The sequence below is a fragment of the Beta vulgaris genome, chromosome 4 (assembly GCF_026745355.1).
Source record: "Beta vulgaris subsp. vulgaris cultivar EL10 chromosome 4, EL10.2, whole genome shotgun sequence".
NCBI lineage: Eukaryota > Viridiplantae > Streptophyta > Magnoliopsida > Caryophyllales > Amaranthaceae > Beta > Beta vulgaris.
The window spans coordinates 44928138-44937104 of NC_079205.1; the positions used below are offsets into that span (position 1 = coordinate 44928138).

The window sequence follows — 8967 nt, forward strand, 5'->3', positions numbered from 1 at the left end:
ATTTGGAAATTGAGACTCCATTTGATCATTCACCTTATCCTTTGATTCAACACAACCATGAGTTTTAGCATCATCCTTCTTTTGATTGTCTATATTGTTGTTTTTGTCTGACAATGTTTAAAATGCAATAGTTGACAGGTTAGGAAAAGCAAGAGAAGAATAGTCAATGTCACTGAGTTCTTGTTAACAATTGATATTAGTTCTAAATTTGCATATTAAACAAAATGGAACCACACATGCCTATATAAGAATTTAAGAGACTGTTGTAACTAATTGAGTAGGATTATATTACCCTCTGTGACAATGAGATTAAAGGAAACAAGCTTGACCAAAACATAGATTTTTAAGCCAAAAGAAGCCCAATTATAAAAGTTCAGTAAGCATGTTCCTTTACCATGCAAAAGTGTGAATGGAAAGAACAAACCCACCTACTGCGTATTCAGTAAAATTATTGCATATTAACTACTCCAAACCAAGTCTTTTTCCTTGATCTGAACTGCAAATAGCCACTTGCAGCCTCTCCTCTAGACTGAATTGAAAAAGGTGTTCCATATCTCAAAATTGGCACCCAATCTTACCATATCACCGTATCTAAAGTGAAATGAAATGGGTTTAAAACATATACAAACTATTGGCAGACCTATTCTTTATGGCCAAAATAAAATGAATTGACAGACCTATACTAAGAACTTACACACTAATAGACCTATTCTGACTTTATTAGGGCGATAAAAAATAATCACAAGTTTATTTATGGCAGCCCACTTTTGAACTGTAGCAGACCTATTGTCTAAGTGAAGTTTCATTCATTTGCAAACCTGCTTGAAATCTATTAGTGTGTAAGTTCTTAGTAGATAATTTATCGTGTATATGTCATATGTAACCCATTATTAACCATGATATTTGTGTTAAAATAGTGAATGCCTTTTTTTTTCTTTTTTCCAGTTTAGTTGATCATGGATTTGAGGCCAATTAAAGAAAATTTGACTTGGCCAATAAGGCAACACAATAACGACTAGGAGTTGAATTGTTTATGAGTTATGCTATTAAGACTTTAACATGTGGTGGTAAACTTAGATGTCCTTGTATGAAGTGCGTTAATCACAAGCCATTACAAGAAAATTGGTTTTGGGAGACGAAATTAAAATTTAAAGGCGACAAAACAAAATATTGTGGCTCATAGTTGAAAACAAGGGCAACGAGCTAAATTTGTAGCCCTTAATGTAAATTATGGGCAACTAAATTCATTGTTGTTCCCAAATTCATAGTTGGGCAACAAGATCAGTTTTGGGTTGCCCATTACCAAGATTAGGCTACGACACTTTCTATTTCGTTGCCCTTGTTTAGTGAATTAGCCAACTTAAATTATATTTCGTTGCACAAACTCGAAGGCAAATCGCGAAAAAGAACCCGCTAATATATCCCCACGAAATCACGTTCTTTGTATTTCACTTGTTCAAGACTTCAACTGCTCATCTCACAGACTCATACCCTCTTCGGTCCGCCAAACTCTTTCTTCATTTCCGGTGATTTGGTGATGCTTCCGGCGACTTGGTGCTACTTCCGGCGAGATCATAACGGTTTTCAAGTGACGTTTCTTTAGTTAATTATGATGGAAAATTAGATTTGTCGATCATTCGATTGATGAGTAACGAATTTCTGCTCTCTACAGTCTACCCTAACTTTTTAAATCATGGCAGGTGGTGAGGCGGGTGGAGGTCAATGGCGAGGCTAGCGGAAAGTTTGGCGTCAAGGTAACTCATGAATCAAACTCTATTTCTTACTTAAATTTGATTGAATTCTGGGTTACTATTTCCCCTGAATGATGTTTCTTTATTGAAGTGGTTTTCTACAATTTATTAGATTTCTAGGTTACTTAAGTATTCAATTCCCCCATTGTTATGAAATTTTGGGTCAAAGCGCTAATCTTTGAAAGGTTAAAGGATATTACCTTCCCCCAATTCTGATGTATTATGGGGTATTTGAGATCGAATTGCGTATAATATCATTACCTTTATGAGTCTTTATACATTATAATGTAACATAGTTTGTTAAAAGATTCTCAATTATTTAGTAAAATTAGAAGGATTAATAGCATGTATCCAATTTGGTAAGTGGATATTCATGATTCATAATCACCTGAATGCAACCCCAAGAGACAAGTGCATACTTAAACGCTCTTGACAGTTGACATAAGCAATTGGGTAATAAGAAAATGATTTTCAAGTAGTATATGCAAGTGGTATCTATAAGATTATAATTCCTTGCCCCATTCTATTTTCACCGAGAGTTAATATACAAACTATTAACATAAACCAAGGCTATACATTAGGAACTAATCACGCTATTCCTAAATTAGGGGATTACAAAATCATCTTAATATGTACCATATCTATCACACCCCCGCAGTCAAAGCGGGAGGAGGACGAACACTTAGACTGTCCCGAAAATCGTCAAAGAGAACCTGTGGCAGGCCTTTAGTGAAAATATCGGCTATCTGATATCTGGAGGGAACATGAAGGACTCGAACCTGGCCACGTGCCACCTTTTCACGAACAAAATGTATGTCCATCTCAATATGTTTGGTGCGCTGGTGCTGAACGGGATTCCCAGAAAGATATATGGCACTCACATTGTCACAGTAGACCAATGTAGCTTTAGAGATAGGACATAAGAGTTCCAAAAGAAGATTACGTATCCAACAGGACTCAGAAACAACATTAGCCACCCCTCGATATTCAGCTTCTGCACTAGAGCGAGAGAGAGTAGGCTGGCGTTTGGAGGACCAAGATATCAAGTTATCACCCAAGAAGACACAATATCCAGATGTGGATCGGCGAGTATCAGGACAACCCCCCCAATCAGCATCAGTGTAAGAAATCATGTCTGTGACAGAAGAAGGGTAGAGATGCAAACCATGATCAAGTGTACCTTGGAGATAGCGAATAATCCGTTTTAGAGCAAGCATATGAGTATCACGAGGAGCATGCATATGGAGGCATATCTGCTGAACAGCATAAGATATATCTGGTCGAGTGAACGTAAGATACTGCAAGGCACCAGCAAGACTGCGGAAATGAGTAGGATCATCATAAAGCTCACCAGAGGAGGTACTGACTTTTGGTTTAGTGTCAACCGGGGTGGATGAGGGCTTGCATGAGGACATGCCAGCACGATCAATAATTTCCTCAGCATACTTACGTTGGGAAAGGAACATGCCGTCCTTGTGACGGGTCACAGCAATGCCAAGAAAATAATTTAAAGGACCTAAATCCTTCATAGCAAACTCAGAAGCAAGAAGAGTCATAATGGAACTGCGGAGATTACCGGAAGAAGCAGTGAGGATAATATCATCCACATACAGTAACAAGTAGGCCATATCGTTCCCCTTGCGGTAAATAAACAATGAATTGTCAGACCTGCTATTAGTAAAACCAATAGAAGAAACAAAATCAGCAAAGCGTTGATACCAAGCTCGAGGTGCTTGTTTGAGGCCGTATAAGGACTTTCGTAACAAGCACGCCCTAGTCTTTTCCTTCACCTTCTTTCTTTTCTTTCTCATCAATGGCCGACGCCAAGCTTCATCCGGCTTTAATGGTGTCTAATATTAAAAACAATATTCCTCTCATTCTTGAGATGGAAACCGATCACTATTCGGCTTGGGCCGAATTGTTTAAACTCCATGCACGCTCTCATCGTGTGCTTGCCCATATTCTTCCCACGGGCAAGGAGTCGGCTCCTTCAACGGATGTTGAGAAGGAGTTGTGGTCCACCTTGGACGCAACTGTCCTTCAATGGATATATGCGACTATCTCCACTGATTTATTACATACCATCATTGAAGATGATCTCTCGGCCAAGGCTGCATGGGATAGGCTACGTGATTTGTTCCAAGATAACAAAAACTCACGAGTCGTGTCTCTCGAACATGATTTCTCTCATGTCAAGATGCGTGATTTCTCTAATGCGTCCGCATACTCTCAACGCCTCAAGTCCTTATCTGACCAACTCAAGAGTGTGGGAGCTCCGGTCACCGACAACCGTCTTGTGCTACAGCTTGTGGCTGGCCTCACTGAGGCATACAAAAATGTGGGGACTCTCATTAGACAAAGCAAGCCTCTTCCCTCCTTTTCTGAAGCACGATCTATGTTATGCCTTGAGGAAAAAGCATTGGCTGAAATGTCCGACGACTCTCCGGCCGCCATGCTCGCTACTTCTCAGCGAGATGTTTCTGTGTCTCCTCCTCGCGAGTCGGGTCAGTCTAACAATCAAAGGGGCCGCAATTCTCACCAGAAATCACGCGGTTCTGCTTCTGGGAAGAAAACTGGTGGTGGTCGGGGTTCCGGCAGTGGCGCCGGCAACCGTCGCGGGGGTGGTCGTGGCTCCGGTGGTGCTCCGCCAACACAGCAGTGGCCTCATCCTTGGGCGTGGGGCTGGATGCCACATTGGTCTCCTCCCCCATGTCCTTATCCCACTACACAGTGGGCACGACCCAGTTTAGGCCCACGCTCTCCTAGTCTTTTGGGCCAGCATCCTGCCCAAGCCTATGCTGCAGGTTCTTCATCTCCCCCCGCAGGCCCTGTTTCTTCATTTGCTCCAACAGATATTGAGTCTGCCTTGCACACCATGACCTTGACTCCTCCAGATTCTAATTGGTACATGGATACTGGCGCAACATCTCATATGACGTCCACAAACGGTAATCTCTCGTCCTATTTTAATTTGAGCAATCATAATTCTGGTATTATTGTTGGTAGTGGTCATAAAATTCCAATTCGTGGTTATGGTAATGCTACTTTGTCGTCTCCGAATCCTTCCTTGACCTTAAACAATGTCCTACATGCTCCCCAACTTATTAAAAACTTAATCTCTGTTCGTAAGTTTACTACTGATAATTCTGTCACTGTTGAATTTGATCCGTATGGGTTTTCTGTGAAGGATTTTCAGACGGGAATGGCATTAATGAGATGTAACAGTCATGGTGATCTTTATCCCTTATCTCCATCCACCACTTCATCCACTCATCCATCTGCTCTTGCTGCTGTTTCTTCACCCTTGTGGCATGCTCGTTTAGGCCATCCGGGAGCGTCTATTTTTAATTTTCTTAAGAACAATAAATGCATTGAATGTAATAGTCCTAGCTCTACATCTATTTGTCATTCTTGCGTGCTTGGTAAACATATTAAGATGCCTTTTGCTCATTCTACTTCTACCACTGTATTACCATTTGACATTGTTCATAGTGATTTGTGGACATCCCCTATTTTAAGTTCTATGGGACATCGATATTATGTTCTTTTCCTGGATGATTTTACCAATTATTTGTGGACATTTCCTTTGGCTAGAAAATCTGATGTTTACTCTAAATTTTTAGCCTTTAAAACCCACATTAATACTCAATTTGAACGTACTATCAAAAATGTCCAATGTGATAATGGGAGGGAATATGATAATGGTCAATTTGGAAAATTTTGTGAGTCCAATGGGATGTCTTTTCGCCTTTCTTGTCCTTATACCTCTTCTCAGAATGGGAAAGCTGAAAGAAAAATTCGTTCCATTAACAATCTCATTAGAACTCTTCTTGCTCATGCTTCTCTTCCTCCCTCTTTCTGGCATCACGCCTTGCAAATGGCCACATATCTTCTTAATATACTACCCAGCAAGTTATTGAGTCACAAATCCCCTCTTGAAGCTCTCTACCACCGTAAACCTTCTTATTCTCATCTCCGGGTTTTTGGGTGCTTATGTTATCCCCTAATTCCATCCACTACCATTCATAAATTACAACCTCGCTCTGATACCATATAAGATTATAATTCCTTGCCCCATTCTATTTTCACCGAGAGTTAATATACAAACTATTAACATAAACCAAGGCTATACATTAGGAACTAATCACGCTATTCCTAAATTAGGGGATTACAAAATCATCTTAATATGTACCATATCTATCAGTATCAAAGGGAAGGTCGGACTCTCTCCTGACGAATTAGCCGATGATCTTGGACCCCTTTTTGAGTTTGTAATTAGATGCATTCCTGGGCCACGTATTGAAAAAGATGGTGCCTTACAAATTCTTGTTAGTGCTTGTTGCTTACATCTGTTTTAGCCTTTATTTTCATATTGGTATTTGATGTTTCTCCACTTTCTCCAGGCCCTTGATTTTATATTTTTTCAGTATCCTATGCTTCATGACATTGCTACTCTTCATGGCATAATTGCACTGCATCAATGAAAAAAAAAGTGGTAGAAATGCTTGGTACATAAGCTTGATCTTATTGAATATTGACAGTAGCATAAATGAATAATAAATGTAAGAGCTAGGCACATGCAGATTTAGAGTTCCGAGTTAGCTGATGGTTTTTGCTGATAAAGTTCCAATTTCAAAATCCATAACAGATGGATGAAAATATCGAGCTGCTTAAGCATAATCTTGTGCATAAGTCAACCTTAGGGTGATGTCTACCCAATAACTATGGCTGTTTGACTTTGGGCTTCTGATTCTAAGAGCCTTTCTATTGTATATGGGTTCATAGTACTTACAAGCTTTTCAGAATGCTTGTTTAATTATGTTTTTCCAAGTCAAACTTTGCTTTTTTGTTCCTTCCTACACCTTCGTAGTTCACAGTTCACTAATAGTTTTAGAGTTCTGTTATTTACTTAAGTTTGAAGCTCTCTAATTGTGTCTTAGCATTGATTTGGGGAAAGGATGGCAGCAGAGAAGAGTTTCTAATTCTTATTGTTTTCAGGTATGCACATCAGATGATGCATGCAAATATACGAGGGTTAGTGATCTTTTTGTATATGAGCAGTTCCATAGAGCTCCTGTGGAGTCTGTAGAAGTAGGAGACATACATATGTGCTGTTTGTGGAATTTGAGACATTCAAGTGAGATTTTTGTTTGTTGTTCTAAAATTCACTTCAATATGAGACTTGTAGTATAACTGGATTGAGCTCCTCCTTCTTATTGTTTTATCTTGATCAAAGTTTTTCTTGTTTTTCTTAGATTGGAGAGACAATTGTTGATAAAGTATTTAGGAAACCATTACCTGCAATAAAGGTCGAGGAGCCTACTGTCAAGATGGCGTTCTCAATTAATACGTCTCCATTTGTTGGCCTTTGAGGTATGTATCGTGACTTTGGTGCACAAAAAATGCTACTTGAATATGTGGAGCAAAGCATTGGTTATACAATAGATCACTAGATTGTTATGATTACAAAAATTAACAACTTTTGTGTCGCATTCTCTGCTGACTTGATTGAAATTTCATGCGCCTCTCCTGCTCTCATACTGAACTAAATTAAACTAACTGAACTTTCTTACATGGTTACATCATTGAAGTATTTTTTTATCCTTAGGGAAAACATGTAACTAGTAGAAACCTGAGGGATCAACTATATCGCGAGCTTGAGAGAAACTTGGCAATGAAAGTTGAAGATGGGGAAGCTTCTGATACTTTCATTGTTAGTGGATGAGGAACGTTGCACATCACAATATTGATAGAAAACATGTTAGACGCTCATCTTTTTACATATACTTGCATTCTTGCTCAACTTGGATATTGTCTGCGTCATAGGAGAAGCATAATAATTTGGTATTTTTTTGTATCTTATAAAAAAATTATGTAATGCTCATTTTGGCAGTGTCTAAGTAATTGCGGTTCTACATCTCTGTTGTACTGTAATTAATACTTGTAGTTATATTGATGCACATGTACATGCATATCGCTTTTTTTTTGGCAGGAAGAGTAAAAATATCATTAGCTCCCCTCACCCTCCCCATTTTTTTATCACATGTTTACCTAATTTTAACGTTTTCGCTTTTATTGGGAACAATGGATCGTGACCATCTTCCTAAATTAGCAGAGGAAAGCTATATGAAGTATGGCAAGGCTTGGATTTTGTGAATTTCTTTGTAGATGATGGGTAGTGCTAATTACTTTTTTTCTAAGACTTTCTTTGAATTTTGTAAGATATTCAAGTTACGTCGGATGTTTAATTTGAAGATTATTCTATAGTCCACCAGTTGTATGTAATTTGCTATTCCATGAATACTTCTTTTATTATATCATACTTTGTTTTTAATAAGTATTTTTCATTCAAATTTGTTTTTAATAAGTTTATATACTTATATGAAAATTTAGGCGATTAATTAGGGTATTACACATTGTTATTTGAATAAAGTGTGAGATTTAAAATTATGTAAAACAATTCGTAGCCTAAAGTACTTTGGGCAACGAAATTGTTGTTGCCCAAGATAGCATTTTGGTAAGGTTATAACACACAATAGGCGACGACAAATAGTGATTGTTGCACAAAGTTCCATAATATGGGGAACAAAAGATAAGTTGTCGTTGCCAAAACTGTGTCAAGTTTAGGCAACGATATACAAACTCGTAGCACAAAATAGCATTATGAGCAACGAAAGCATTTCGACGTCCAAACTATAGTTTGTGCAACGAACATGATATTCGACGCTTAAAATGGAAAGGGCGTCGAGCCTTAGACGACGAAATTGGCGTGCAAAAATCTCGTTGCCCAAACCTTTGTGCAACGAAATTGTCCCATTGGGCGATGAATATTTTTGTTGCCCAAAACCTATTTCCTTATAGTGACCTTTTGAGTCCGAATGATTCATAATTACACTATCTGGATTTTTCATGGTGAAAAAATGGATCAAGTTCCAATTTCAAGTCCTTCTGAACCTGTAGTAAAAGATGAGATTTAGCCGTATACAGATACGCGACAGTTGGTGCATGACACATATGGTCATAGAAGTGATGATCCAAACATAAGCGAAAAAATTGACCAAAGCACTCATGGCCAAAAAAAAGAAGCCCAAGACTTCTAATGACGCTGACATAGAGTTATGGCCTGAATGTGAATTAACCAAGTTGTCATTTTTAGTACTTCTTTTTCATATTAAGAGTACTAACAAATGGACTAATAAGTCTTTTAATGACCTAC

At 38.4% G+C, this 8967-nt stretch overlaps 1 long non-coding RNA gene across 1 annotated transcript; it reads left to right on the forward strand.

Moving 5' to 3' along the window:
• Nucleotides 1–1376: 1376 nt before the first annotated feature.
• On the forward strand, nt 1377–8046 carry LOC125496994 (uncharacterized). Its single transcript, XR_007273489.2, has 5 exons — nt 1377–1588; nt 1701–1754; nt 6750–6888; nt 7007–7124; nt 7867–8046. It is a non-coding gene; the product is annotated as an uncharacterized LOC125496994 (long non-coding RNA).
• The last annotated feature ends 921 nt before the right edge of the window (nt 8047–8967 follow it).